This window comes from Jatropha curcas, chromosome 9 (assembly GCF_041381405.1).
Source record: "Jatropha curcas cultivar XTBG-Jc1 chromosome 9, XTBG_Jcur_1.0, whole genome shotgun sequence".
NCBI classification, from domain to species: Eukaryota; Viridiplantae; Streptophyta; class Magnoliopsida; order Malpighiales; family Euphorbiaceae; genus Jatropha; species Jatropha curcas.
In genome coordinates this window covers 15503004-15519017 of record NC_143159.1, presented here as the reverse complement: position 1 = coordinate 15519017, position 16014 = coordinate 15503004, and the positions used below count along the sequence as shown (strand labels likewise).

The following is a 16014-nucleotide window of genomic DNA, read 5'->3' as shown; positions in this document are numbered from 1 at the left end:
CACGCACCGACAGGTAGTTGGACTCCAATCAACAACCAAAGTTCTAACTTGTTTTTCGAATTTGATCTTTCTCTCTTCTAGGCTTTCCTCTTTCTTTAATTTTGATGAATTTGCATTAATGGAGATGAGTTATTAGTGGCTTATTTATTTCTTTTTTTCTAAAGTATTATTCCTTTCCTTAATTAAGTGGTTTCCATATTATAATATACACACTATTCTCTTAAGGTAAAAAAAAAAAATGAATATTTTATTTCTTTATTTATTCCATTATAACTATGTATATTTTATTATAGTATTATTGTTTTATTTTATTTATTTGTTTTTAATTAATAATAATAATAATAATAGTAGTAATAGTAACTCATTTCCTATAATATTCCTTGTTTGAATTCCATTGACACCATATATTGAATCTGCATATAACATTTGTTTTTTATTTGTATTGTTTTTTATTTTATTATTATATTTTCTAAAGTGAATTTAATTTTTTATTCTGCCTATTATTATAATTATTTAAAAATTTTTGTTGAATTGGACTTATATTTATATATGTTGAGCTAATATAAGTTAAAGGATAAATTATATATATTTTTTATCTTTTTAATTCCGTATTTGAAAATTATATATTTTAATTATATAAAAAATATATTTAAAGATATTATATATAAAAATCTGGTTGAACCATATTGAAATCGGTTGAACCCTTCGGTTCAGTGAACTCCTGCCTTCACTGGTTTAATGACCGATCCGATTTTCAAAATATTGATGAATAGTATCACCTAATCGAAAATTTGGTTTTTTTCCAATCCGAAAAAATTATTATTCATAACTAATATTTTTTATAATTATTTTAGAGCATGTATATATTATTTTGGTGGGTGCAAAATAAATTATAAATTTATTTGAAGAAATTAAGTAATTAATGAATAGGGATTTGGCGGCATTTTTAAAAATTAAAAAACATTGGAGAATTAGAATTATTGAATAAAAATAATAAGTTAAGTGGAGGAAATTATAATTTTGAGGAATTGTTGTAGGAGAAGATATGATCCATTGGATCAAATAGTGAAAATTAAATCTCAACCACCCATTAGACAACTTCATGAGGAAGTTGTATTTATTTACTAAAATGCCCCCAATTATTTTTGCTATAGCCCATTTCTTTTTTTCTTTCTTTTCCATTTTTATCCTTGTCTCCTCTCCTCTCTGTTCTTTCTCTCTTGTCCGAATACATCACTGCCATTTCCTCTCTTTTGCTTTTCATTTTCCTACAAAAGAACTCATGATTCATCTTCTTTAAATCAAATCTAAGCTTGAACTCTTAAAGATTAAAATTAAACGTGGGGATTTAAGTTGTGATTTTGAAGAAAACTTCAAGATTTCTTTTAACAAGTTCAAGTAAGCAGAGAGTTTATATTTGAGTTCGGATTTGGAATTAGTTGAGGGTTTTATTTTTTCCCATCTCATACATGGTTTCTGTGATTTTCTTTTGTTATGATTTTTGGATTTCTCTTGGATTAGAGAAGATGGACCCTCTAGGTTAGACTAAGGGAAAGCTAAGTGTAATTGGTGATTTTAAGCTTCCTAAAGCTTAATTAAGAGGTTAGTGCTCTTAATTTCTCATCTTTTCTTTCCATTTTTTCTATTTTACAATTTCAGGTTTTGTGAGGATTTTTTTGGGGATTTTATATTTATTGGTCTAATTAATATGAACTAAATGCTTAATTGTGTTCTTGGGTGATATTAGAAGATATGTATGTATGTTGGACGAATCATGCTAGTGTGGTAAGGCCTGGTTTCTCTTCATTTTAATTAATGATAATACTTCTTAAATGATGATAGTAAACATATGTCTTAATTGCTGAGGAAATATTTTGCATGAATTCAGTGATTTGCCAAATTTTCCTATGACTTTTGCTATGAGAAATTGAAGGTTTTTGCATGTAAATTTTGTAACTAGGTGTTTGGATAATATTTATGTGATATTAGAACTTAATTAAGTATTTTAGAATACTTAGAATACAAAAGCAAATTTTCTTTCTCCATGCCCTTAGTATGGCTGAACTTAGGAATATATGATGCTTAGGTTTTTTTTGCTTTTTAACTTGCTTTTCTTCTTTTAAATATGATATTAAGTATATATTTACATATTGGTGACTATGCTTTACTTAAATCCATGAGAATATGAGTTTTCCTATGACAAAAAAATTAGAAATTTGAGTATTTGAGGATATTGCATAAAGTAAGGATTTGTATGATTTATAGGATTTGTATGAATAACATGTTAGGAGCTTGGCTTGCCTAAAAAGAACTTTTCATGTGATTTTCCCATGTATGAAAAATTTAGCAAAAGTACCTACCTTGGAACTTTTCATGTTTCTAGTTAATGATTATCTCTTGTTAACGATGTTTGTCTTATATCTAGAATTTGGTAGCAATATTTCTTTGAAATCTTGAGATATGGAAATTTTCCTATGACTTGAAACATAGGAATTTTTTGAGAATTTCATGAGTCTTGGTATGTTTTATATGTGTCTATACTTCAAATATGATAAGTATTTTGAGTGAGTTAAATGAGAACAAGAAAATCTTATTATAAAAATTATATATGTGATATATATATTTTCCTATAACTTGAAAGAGTGGAAAATTTGAGAAAGTGTTTGAGTTATTATATGCTTGCAGTTTATTTATGCTCCTAGGTATAAAATTAAGGCTTAGGTTGATTTTAAGTGAAAATAAATTGATCTTATGAAAAACCACATTTTTGGTCACATAAATTATATAATTTTTTCTATGAGTTTACTTGAAGTACTTAGAAACAAGTGCTATGGTTAGGCATGGCCACCGGTTCGGTTCATGTGAATGTTAAAATATGAACCGGAACCGGCGATTCCGGTTCGTTTCGAACCGGATGAATAAAAAAAATTGTAAGCTTAAAATTTTTATAAAAAAATTTCTATCACTTGATTTGATTGTAGTTGATTTGATTTACGGTGAAGAGAAGTAAAATGGTACATAAGTTATAAAAAGTGGTGAAAAAAAATACACATTTTTTGACTTAATTTATATAAAAAATGGTACATGAATAATTAATTTATATAAAAGAAATACTTTCAAGTGTATAAAAAAAGAGTGTAACGGATAGTTTTTGATATGACAGGTGTTTTTTATTTATTTTTTGGTAAATAAATTTTATTCATTTTTAATAATTTATTTATTTATTTACTGTAATTTACCAAATTATCCAAAAATATAGCAGTTTTTTTTTCTATTATAAGGGATACTTTGGAAAACTAATAAATGAGAAACATGTATAAATATAACGAGTTGATGAGTTTTTATTTCACAATCAATTATATCCTAACTCTTCTCCTATTCTCAATCAAAATTCTCTCAAATTTCCATAGTTCATTATTTTTTCTATTGCTTTATTTTCCTTAATATTGGAATTATCTATTGTTTATTTTTTATTTTCTTACATTCAAATCCAAATTCTCTTTAATCTCAATTTTTTCCATTTATAAATTTACTTTATTTGATTTTTTAAATAATTTTCTTAGTATTTGAAAATAATAATTTTCAACTCATTCCATTAATTTTATATTCCATTTATAGATTTTTGTATTAGTAAATTAACAAAATTTGTAAATTTAATGTAATAATAATTCTAAGTAAGTTAATAGAAGTTTTTCTTTTAAAATTTTATAATAATTTATTTAGTTAATAAAATTTAAACATTTTAAAATTATTATTTATTCATGAATTCGGAATCAAAATTTTATTATTTTTTTAAAAATTTGTGTAATGCCGGAACAGAATCGGAACCGTAATTTGAACCGTCGGTTCGCGGGAACCGTGTTGAACCATACCGGAACCGGAACTGGAGGTTCAAGGGTCGGTTTCGGTTCAAAATTTTAAACATCTCGAACCGGCGGTTCAGTGAACCGACCATGCCTAACTATGGTTTTTCATATGAAAAATATCGAATTTGATTTTAAACCCAGTCTATAAATTACCTTGGTTTTGATAAAAGAAAAGTTATCCTTTTCCCATCTCCCCTTTTTGGCCAAATCTAGGGTGACCATGACCTTAGGTTCATTTTTCTTTTAATTAATGTTTTTCTCTTAAATAAATGATTTTGAGCATGTAATTAGAGTTTGATGAATTTATCTTTTCTAAATCTTAAAATATAAGCATTTTCCTATAACCTTGAGATTGAGATTTCGCCATGTTGAATGAGTTTATGTGAAGCAATTACATAGATGGTATAATAGAGGCTTGGAAATGATTATGGAATGATTAAATTCAGAAAAATCCACTTCTTGATTAATGGCACATGATGACTATACCTTGTAACTTATGCACATTATGCTTCTTTTACTCTTATATTACTTAATTGAAATGCAGAATAGAAGTTGAGAGGATCTTATATTGCTTAATTGTATATAATGATGAATTTTCCTATGACCTAAGTCATGGATATTTTTACGGAAACAAGTAAGTATATGCATGCCTTGATTATGATTATGCTTCCTTGAGTATAATGAATGGTTTAATGAGTTGAATGAGAAATGTGATTCTTTTGTGGTAAAAATCATATAATTGATTTGTAACTTCCTATGACAAGAAAAATTGAATTTTTGGAGGAAATGCTATGGTACATGCATGCTTAGTATATATTCATGCTTATATATATGTTTAATGTATTTGGTTGCATAAAATGAGGAATATATGACTTGAATGATGGAATTTGCATTTATGTCAAATTCATCCCATGATAAGGTTTTTAAGACAAATACGTGCCTTATGGGTTTAATGAGTACTTAATAAGACTCTAGCCAATTAAATAAGTACTCTTGCAATCAACAAGGAGAATATAGCAAAGAACATGCAATCACGGAAGTACTCGTCAATCCTTAAACTCCTAAGTACTCTTAAAGAGAGAAAGAAAGGAATTTAGAACAAGAAAACAGAAACTTACCTTCAAGTAATCTTGAAAATAAATTTGAAATTCTTGATGCAATTAATCCTGTAGAACTCATAAGCTCAATTACTAAGGAAAATGGTTGCTTTCATTCAAAGAAGAAAACTCATATCTCTTCTTGTTGTTGTGTGTCGTGTTTACAATGGAAGCACCTATTTATACTAGACAATGGAAAACTAGGAACTAGAATCAAGCTTAAAATCAAGCCTACAATCAAGGCTAAAATCAAGGCTAGAATCATGCCTTAAATCAAGGCTATAATCAAGCCTAGAATCATGCCTTAAATCAAGGTTAAGATTATGCTAACCAATATGGCCCATATGGGTTTAAATACAAAGTCTTAAGCTAACTAATTAAAATAAGCCCAACTTAAATATTATCTAATCTAGGGCTGACCCAACTTTGGAATATAAGCCCAACCAACTTTATTAAGTCCACTCTAAACAATTTAAACAAAATAGGATAAATGGGCCACGGGCCCTGCATGCCCCATACTTAAGCTTACAATGAAAGAGCATCCTTCTAAATTTGCTTAAATATAAAACATGTATAATGCATTAATGGGTAGCCTCTTTACATACCTCAAGTACCATAATAAACTTTGGTGCTTCTTCAAGTTCAATCTCACATCTTGCATAGCTATGATCTTGAAGCTCCAATGTAACTTGTTCTTGAACAAATGCATTCAAGAGTGCTTGTAGCCTAGTACCACGAGCTCGTGTGATTGCTCCCTTGATCCGAATCAGTACTAAGCTAAGAATCTTTTATGAAATTATGAATATGAAAGTAAAGTTTTTATGAGAAATTATCCAATTTTGAGAAAAGAAAACAAGTTTTGGGCTCTTGGTATAATTGGTGTGAATTTGATGTGTGATTGAGATTTATTCTGTTATGAGCATGCTCAACACAATGGTGCTACTCTGATTATCTGGATATAGCTATGATCATATGCTTAACACATGAGTGCCCTCTGTATGAGCTGACGCTCTCTACATGTTCTGATTAGCTTTTAAGCTCTCTGTTCTGTTTGACTATTTATAGCCCTTTGCTTCTGAAATATAATCTATTTCATTTTTTGCTAAGTGTATGTGAGCCCCATAAGTTAATAAGGAAAGACATTGACTTAATAAGATAATATTATATAATATATGTATTTGTAAGTTAGAATTTATATTTATGATACTTATGATTGGAATTACATAATTCATGTGTCACATGCTTCATAAGTGATATTATGTACTTTTAGCTTGTAAATATTGAATTATGTTATGAAGTGAGGACATAAGAATTAATTATGAGATTACTGGAAATTACATGTTTAATATGACTACTTGTCACATAAATGATCATGCACGATTGATAATTATTTGATTATATGATTTTAAGCTTGAATGATAATTATGTGAATGAATATATCGCAACATTGGAGGAATGTGATTTATGAGTACTACTGAGTTTTATACTCAGCACGTCAATATTTATCACACGCAGGTTGTAGACTCGGGAGTGTTGTTTGGAGTCCAGATCCAACTTTAGAGCCAAAGACTTCATATTGGTGGAAATAACTTATTCTGTTTTGGTTTATGTATTAAATATGACATGTAAATTTGAAATATCGGAGATTGTATCTAATTAGAGATTTATGTATTAACTTAAGTCTTAGGAAGATTATGTATTATGACTTAGAATCTTTTATGATGAATGTATATTATATTATGGATTTTAGTTTAAGTATATTGTATAGATATCACATAAGCTTTTGTTGATTATGAATTGATATTGGAGTATATTAATTGAAATTTGATTTATTAGAGTCGATGGATTTGTTAAGATGGTGATGGCGTGGTGGAAAGGGCTATGGTTTTGATAGAGAAACACGAGTACTACAGTAACTTACTACAGGAACTCAGAAGCATCCGTGCTACAGTATCTAAAAAAAAGATAGATGATTGTTTTTGGAAATAAACAAAACCCAATAGTTTTTGGAAACTAATAAAATCCAAATGTGATTAACACTTTCTTGTTATTCAAAAACTCCCTTTGAAAGTACACAAAATCCCTTTATATAGGGAAACAAGAGATAGCCATAAACTCCCTTTGAATGTGTTGTTCAAAGACACAATTTCAAAGGACACCTAACTAGGTTGAAAACAACACATTCAAAGATACACCTAACTAGGTTGAAAACAACTTATTCAAAAGACACTTAACTAAGTTTGAAATAACTCATTCAAAGGCACAATTCAAAGGACACCTAACTAAGTTTGAAAACAACACAAATGAGCTGGAATTCATAGTCAATGATTAACCAAGTGCTCCTTGATTGTTGTCTTCAAAGATGATGGTTTGAAGGAACCCAAATGGCCTTAAAAGGAGCTGTAGCTTCAGATTGAACATGTCACTTCCACCAAGCCCATCTTCACTTGGATTGTCTTCATCAACTTCACTAATGGAATCAAGACCAAGGCCCATGTCTAGGACAGCTTGTAAGGCTAGGCTAGATGGACCTCCATCATTCTCCCCTTCTTGAAAAGTTTCAACTTGGTCAGAAGTTGACATGGTGTCTTCCTTGTATTTAGCTAAGTCACTTACATTGAAGGTGTTGGAAATCTTGTAAGACGGAGGCAGCTCTACCTTGTAAGCATTCTGGTTTACCTTCTTGATGATCTTGTAAGGACCCTCGGCTTTGGGCATAAGTTTATTTTTTCTTTTAGAAGGGAATCGTTCCTTCCTTAAGTGAACCCACACTAAGTCACATTTTTTAAATTCCACAACAGGTTTTAGCTTGGCTTGCATCTTGTAGGCTTCGTTCTTCTTCTCAATATGTGCTTTTGCTCTAGCATGGAGTTTGACAATTTCAGTAGCTCTGTCCTCGGCCTTTAAGTTAGAGGGGATACTAGAGTGTGCGTTGCTCAAATCAAGAGGAACAATTGGATTAGCTCCATAAACTAATTCAAAAGGAGTAAAATTAGTGGTCTTACTCTTCGAACTGTTGTAAGCAAATTCAGCATGAGCCAACAAAGAATCCCAATTCTTTACTTTCCCCTTTAGCAAACTTCGCAAAATGTTGCCTAAGCTTCGATTGACCACTTCTGTTTGTCCATCTGTTTGAGGATGAAAAGCCGTGCTGAACTTCAAGGTAGTTACTAACCTTGCCCACAAATGCCTCCAAAAATGACTCAAAAACTTTACATCCCTATCACTCACTATGCTCCTAGGAATTCCATGGAGTTTTACAACATTTTCAAAGTACAAATTCAGAATATGAGATGCATCGTTAGTTTTGTTACAAGCAATAAAATGAGCCATTTTTGAGAATCTATCTACTACAACTATAATGGAATCATTATTTCGTCTTGTTCTCGGCAAGCCAACAATGAAATCAATACTTACATCTTCCCACGGTGAGCTTGGAATCGGCAAAGGCATGTATGGTCCGTGAGCTTGTAAGGTCATCTTGGATTGCTTATAAGTATTACAACCCTCAACAAGTCTTGAAACCTCTTTCCACATCTTTAGCCAATAGAAATTCTTGCTTGCCAATTCATAGGTTTTGTCTCTTCCAAAGTGACCGGCTAGGCCTCCACCATGGACTTCCTTAAGAATTGCTTCCCTTAAAGAGCTTTGAGGAACACAAACAGCATCAAGCTTGAAAAGATAACCATCATGAATAGTAAGTCCCTAAATGCACCATCTTTCCTAACTCTCTCCCAAATTTGACTGAAACCCCCATCACTCTCATACAAGGTCTTAATATTCTCAAATCCTATTACATGAACATGCATGGTACTAAGAACCTCATATCTCCTAGACAATGCATCGGCCACTCTATTACTTGGACCATCCCTATACTTCACTACAAAATCAAAGGATTGCATGTATTCAACCCAAGATGCATGTCTCTTGCTTAACTTAGCTTGACTTTGTATGTATTTGAGGGCTTGATGGTCAGTAAATAAGATGAAAGAGTTAGCCAACAAATATGCATTCCAATGTCTTAGAGCACGAATCAAGGCATAGAACTCAAGATCATAGGCAGAATATTTTCTCCTACACTCATTCAATTTTTCACTAAAAAATGCAATAGGTTTGCCTTCTTGACTCAAAACAGCCCCTATCCCAACCCCACTAGCATCACACTCCAATTCAAAAGGTAAGTTGAAATTAGGCAAGGCCAAAATAAGAGCTTTTGTCATTGCATTCTTTAAAGTGTTAAAAGCAAGGGTGGCTTGAGGTGTCCATTTAAACACCCCTTTTTTCATGCAGTCTGTTATAGGACTTGTTATAGTACTAAAACCTTTAATGAATCTCCTATAAAAAGAACAAAACCCATGAAAACTCCTTACTTGAAACAGATTGTTTGGAATAGGCCAATCAACAATGGCCTTTACCTTTTCAGAATTCATACTTATACCATCTTTAGATACAACATACCCCAAAAAACTAATGGTGCTATCACAAAAATGACACTTCTCTACATTAGCATACAACGATTCACGGTCCAAAGCCTAAAAAACAAGTCTCAAATGCATATAATGCTCATCTAAACTAGTACTAAAGATCAGAATATCATCAAAGTATATCACCACAAATTTGTTAAGAAAAGGTTTGAGTACCTCATTCATGAGTCGCATAAAGGTGGAAGGTGAATTAGAGAGTCCCATAGGCATGACCAACAATTCATACAGCCCCTCATGGGTCTTGAAGGCTGTCTTCCACTCATCACCTTCTCTAACATGAATTTGGTAGAATCCATTTGCAAGATCAATCCTTGAGAAAATTGAAGCTCCATGCAATCGATCAAGCATATCATCAAGCCTTGGAATAAGAAACCTGTACTTGATCGTTATCTTATTAACAGCCCTTGAATCTATCACCATTCTCCACTTGCCATTCTTTTTAGGAACAACAAAGGCTAGCACAACACAAGGAGAAACACTCTCCCTTATAAAGCCTCTCTTTAACAATTCATCAACTTGCTTTTGTAATTCATCACTCTCTTTAGGACTCATTCTATAGGAGTGCTTATGAGGAATTTGAGCTCTCGGAACAAAACTGATCTCATGTTGTATTGATCTTAGAGGGGGCAAACCGATAGGTAAAGTGTTCGGGAAAACTCTCTCAAACTCTCTAATAAGAAATTGTACCTCTTTTGGAATCACATGATTCTGTTTGGGCTCATCCTCCACATCAATTGAAACATAGCTAGGCAGCCCTTCCATGATCTCACTCTTCTCATCATTGGATAACAATCCAACCATTCCAACTTCTCTTTTCTTCTTTCGCTTCTCGGGTAGTAACGGTGTGAGCAAGATGGTGTTACCCTCATGGAAAAAGGTGTAAGTATTGACCTTTCCTTGGTGTTGCACATCCTTATCATACAACTAAGGTCTCCCAAGAAGCAAGTGACAAGCTGTCATTGGGATAACATGGCAGCTCACCTCATCCACGTATTGCCCAATTGTAAAAGGAACTAGACACTTCTTAGTGCTTTAATTTCATGCTCAGAATTCAGCCAAGCCAACCTATAAGGGTTGTCAATTGGCTCGGTTTTCAGTCCCAACTTCACAACCATTTCATTGGATACAACATTCTCACATGCACCACTATCAATAATAACTTCACACAATTTATTTTTTGTCAAATATCTAGTGTGAAATAGGGATTTCCTCCTCCAATCCTCCTCATTCTTTTCAATATTCAAAATACGCATCATCACTAAACACTCCCCATCTTCCATTGCATCACAAACTAGCATATCTCCCTCATCAACATTCAATTCACTATTTACTGCAACAGAATCAGCATGGTATATTTCTTCCTCAATCTCCTCTATCTCTCTAAGGGTCATTACTTTCCTTGAAGGACATTCAGATTGGAAGTGTCCATACCCTTGGCATTTGAAACATTTCAAAGCATTCTTAGAGGTACTTTTGGATGGTGGGACAGATTGGGTATTTCTTGGTGTGTTGGAAGTGTTTTTAAGAGGGGGTTTTGGTGAAGGTGTGTATGTGGGCAGAATTGGGGCTACTAGAGCTCGGTTTGTAGTCATAAGGTCTGATATTGGTTTTGTTTTGGTGTGAATGCTTCAAACTTGTCTCACTTCTTAGTGCTAATCTCTTCAATTCAATAAGAGATTCATAAGGGTAGAAGCTTACCATGTCTTGGATGTCGAATCGCAAGCCTTGGAGAAAACACCCCATGATCAGCTCCTCGGTCTCCTCGACCTCACACTTCAATAAAAATTCTTCAAATTCCATGGTGTATTGTTCCACTGTTTTAGTGTCTTGTTTGAGGCTCAACATTTGCTCAATCATTTTCTGTCTGTAATGAGGTGGTAAGAACACCGCATCCATCTCTTCTTTCATCCTATCCCATTGAGTAATCTGAGGCCTCCCTTCCCTCATCCTTCGCTTTTGCAAATTATCCCACCAAAGGGCAGCATATCCCTTCAACTTCATAGCAGCAAGCTTCATTCTTTTGTCTTTGGACACCTCCCTCAGTTCAAAGGATCTCTCCTTTGAGTATATCCATTCAAGATAGGCATCAGCATCGATCTTACCATGAAATTCAGGTAATTCAATTTTATAGTTGAAAGATTCTTCTTGTCTTTCAACACGAATGGGTGGTGGCAAACGCCTTCCCCCTTGGCCAAGTCCTCCATGAAACAGTCCTCTCCCTCTTCCTCTAAAACCTCCATGTCCCAACACAAGGTGCTGGTCCTCTCCATTGAAATCTTCATTAGTCAGTTCCTCTTCATGAGGATTTCGGGTATTTGGGGGAGTATTTTGGATGAGTGTTTCTAAGGCTTCATTCTTGGCCTTAAGAACTTCCATTTCCAACCTCATTTTCTCAATTGCTGAGGCTAGATCTTGATCTTCTGATATGACTTGTTTGTCCTTGTTAAGAGATGCTTGTTGGTTATTAAGCATAACTTGAAAACAAATGAAAATGAAAGAAGGTAAGATTGTTGGCTCTGATACCAACTGATGGCGTGGTGGAATGGGCTATGGTTTTGATAGAGAAACACGGTGCTACAGGAACTCAGAAGCATCCGTGCTACAGTACCTAAAAAAAAGATAGATGATTGTTTTTGGAAACAAACAAAACCCAATAGTTTTTGGAAACTAATAAAACCCAAATGTGATTAACACTTTCTTGTTATTCAAAAACTCCCTTTGAAAGTACACAAAATCCCTTTATATAGGGAAACAAGAGATAGCCATAAACTCCCTTTGAATGTGTTGTTCAAAGACACAATTTCAAAGGACAGCTAACTAGGTTGAAAACAACACATTCAAAGATACACCTAACTAGGTTGAAAACAACTTATTCAAAGGACACCTAACTAAGTTTGAAATAACTCATTCAAAGGCACAATTCAAAGGACACCTAACTAAGTTTGAAAACAACACAAATGAGCTGGAATTCATAGTCAATGATTAACCAAGTGCTCCTTGATTGTTGTCTTCAAAGATGATGGTTTGAAGGAACCCAAATGGCCCTAAAAGGAGCTGTAGCTTCAGATTGAACATGTCACTCCCACCAAGCCCATCTTCACTTGGACTGTCTTCATCAACTTCACTAATGGAATCAAGACCAAGGCCCATGTCTAGGACAGCTTGTAAGCCTAGGCTAGATGGACCTCCATCAGATGGAGTTTAGAAGTCTTTCCCTCTTCCACAAATTTTTAGTTAAGTCCAATTTTTATAGAAAACCCTTATAGTTTTTCTGCTGGATTGCTTAAATCATTTTCTAAGTAAAATCATGAATTTGCTAGACTTGAAAAAAAAATATTCATATCTCTATTATTAAGATTTGAATTTGTATTTTAGAAAGGTGCCTTCGGCACCGAATGTGGCATCCGTCAACTAATCCTTTGGGATCGGGTAATGGGTGTTACATTTAGTGGTATTAGAGCTGAGGTTTAGGCGGTTCTAAGTTTATGTCTGATTTAATAAAAATAAGTGATTAAGTGAAGGTATAACACCCTAAAATTTTGATGGTGCAGCTATCCTAGGGTCCAGGTAGGCTTAAGGCCACTGGGCACCTTGTAGAACCCACAATTGAAGCAATCTAATTGCACACAATACTTATCTTGATCAATTACTTAGGTGGGCTACAATCAATTTATTTACTTTCACTTAATTCCCAGGATCATTCAGTACAATCTTTCGCACACTTTGTTTAATCATATATCACACTCTCAAAATAATGTTTACATTTTAACTTATATACATAAAATACTAATATCAAACAAAGGTACTACGGAACAACTAGAGTTCATATAACTTATCAACAACTTATAATATCTAATAACTATTTACATTATTCACAGGCTTCTTGTTGGAAGAAGGAAATCAAGAAGCTGACGAACCTGGATCACCTCTACCTGAAACCGCAGACGCTTGAGTGAGTTGTCAACTCAGTGAAATTATAATGTCATATCGGTAGCATGTACATTGAAAAGTATCTCAAGGTTTAACATTTATAGTAACACAAGATGGTAGTACCATTATAGCTCGTCAATAGAAATAAGTCCATATAAAAAGGATTCATAGTAATCGGATCAATATCACAAAGGCAATATCAATAATATGAAGGATAATCACATAGATAGCACTGAAGAAAACATATCACTATTTACATTCTAGTGCTATCACAGACTACACACTTTAGGGCAGTAACTTCTCTCTTTAATCACAAATCTGTATATGCACATAGCCTAATGGTATAACCCCCATCAACTTGGGATTCTGTCATATTGGCTAAACAAATGGCTTGATACAATCAAATAGGTCTAGAGGCCAAATATGTTTCACAATTCACAATCTCAATATCACAATTAACAATTGGTTTCAAATACCAATAACGGTATGCATTGATCAAAAGCTCCAATGCAATAAGGAAGGGTTAGACACTATAACTTACCTTGAATGCGAGAATTTGATTCCTCTCGATCACTTATAATTTTGAAACAGTTCCATGGTAATCCTCGACCTATATTCACATTTACACACATATAGCACACTTAGTTTTGTTTCTAGCTCACTATGGACTACAAGGTGCTTTAATATTCTCATTCATTAAATTTGCATTTGAAATTTTAGGGTTAGAAAGTAAACATATTGAGATTAGTGTTCATCCATTTTATACTTATGTTCATGGCTAAGTCATTTATATTTAAGTTTGCTCAACTTTAGTGCAAGTTAAGGAAATCCAGAATTTTCAGCATGTGAGCTACTTGCATTCTTTTGATTATATCTTTACTTTTACATATCATTTTTCTTTGAAATTTTTACACAATATTCTCATCATCTCAAGACAATTTCATATTAAATTTCATGAATTTTGGGGTTCATTTAATTATTCAAATAATTTAATTATAGAATCAAAATTTCAGCTTTTTCATACTGAGTAGTCTGATTGCTTTTATCAATATTTCTAGTTTCTCTCATCATTTGGACTTTCCCTTTTTAAAAAACCTTCTTAACATCTTAGGATACATCTTTGTAAAATTTCATAATTTTTGAAGTTCATCTATATGGTCAAATAGCCTAAACACAGTACTGAAATATGTTTAGTGTCACACTGAGCAGTCTGTATTCACTTTGCTGTAAATTCTTTTCCTTTTATCTTCTGGGCTTGTCCTTTTACCACAGCCTTTTCAACATACCATCCAAGGTCTCTATAAAATTTCATTAATTTTGAAGCTCGTTTACATATTTAATTTAACAAAACACAGTGATTAAATTGAAGCAGCTTCATTGAGACAGTTTTGGGAATTAAGATTTCTAGCTCTTCCATGATCAATTCCTTTCAATCTAAATAAATTTCTACCATTATAAATGATTAATTAACATATTTAAAAGATAATTTCAAATTTTTAGTCATCAAATTAAAGATTTAAGCTTAGGGAAATATGAAAATCAAAGGCATAATTTGAATTCCATTCCTTTCTTTTAAGTTCTTGTGTTTTCTCTTCCCTTGTTTCCTTGTTAGCTTAACGTTTTCTTTGATAATCTTGTAGATACTTGATATTATGCTATGGATGGACTATAGTAGATTCGAGAATAATAGAAAGGAGAAGGAGAAAGAAGAGGCTATGGTTTGGAGGTGAAGAGGTGGGTGTTACCTCTTCCTTATATACTTGTATCCTTTCTCTTAACTAAGGAGGTAAGCACCTATACACTTGTCTTTCTTTCCTTAAGTTTGGAGATGAGTCACTTGCTTTGTTGTAGGAAAGATAGGCTGCCACTTGTATAGGTAAAATGTCCCTTTTAACCCCTTTAGTCACTTTTTTATTACTAGTCTAGGTACTTAGTTGGTCATTTCTTATTCTTATTACTTAAGCTCATTTGCTTTAGAATTTTATTCTTTTAATTCTCAAATTTTGTTATTTTAATTAGATTAAGATATATGTATTTTCTTTTTATGGAATTATGGTGCCTTCCAACTTAATTTCCTTAGGAGATTTTCTTTTCGGTACATATGTGTCATCTCACCTTAGGTGTTTTAGGATTTTCCATATACATCCCTTTAATACCTTACAAATTTCACTTCCTTGCATTTCAATAGTCATTTTTGGTTTTAATTGGTCACATACTTACAAAACATATCTTTATTACTTATTTACTTAATTTGCATAACATTTGGAGTAACAGACTTTCGTTGCATTTAGGGCGTTACAATATGCCATATAAGTGTGATAAGTAATATAATGCTGAAACGGAGCTCTTATGAATTTTTATTAGAGGCAGAATGTAGATAAATGTTTCGGATTATGGTAGTAATATGATCAACTATTGGAGAACAATGTCATAGTAGGTAGTATATGTAATGGTTGTCATTGATGATTTTTAATTATATCCTTCTAGATAGTTTGGAAGAGTTACTCTTTGGAGAAATTTTTGAGAGCAAAGGATAGAACTTTGATGTGATTAGTGGAGAGGTGATGATTTTTCTAAGGCATTAAGGGATTCGTTTCCTTTTTCTTTGGAGATCACATGATTTCCATGTACTCTAAG

The 16014-nt window shown here is 32.6% G+C and overlaps 1 long non-coding RNA gene across 1 annotated transcript; it reads left to right on the top strand.

Annotated features, from left to right (window-relative positions):
* Positions 1–1158: 1158 nt before the first annotated feature.
* On the top strand, positions 1159–6718 carry LOC110010940 (uncharacterized). The gene is made up of 2 exons (XR_002285994.3): positions 1159–1602; positions 6479–6718. It is a non-coding gene; the product is annotated as an uncharacterized LOC110010940 (long non-coding RNA).
* The last annotated feature ends 9296 nt before the right edge of the window (positions 6719–16014 follow it).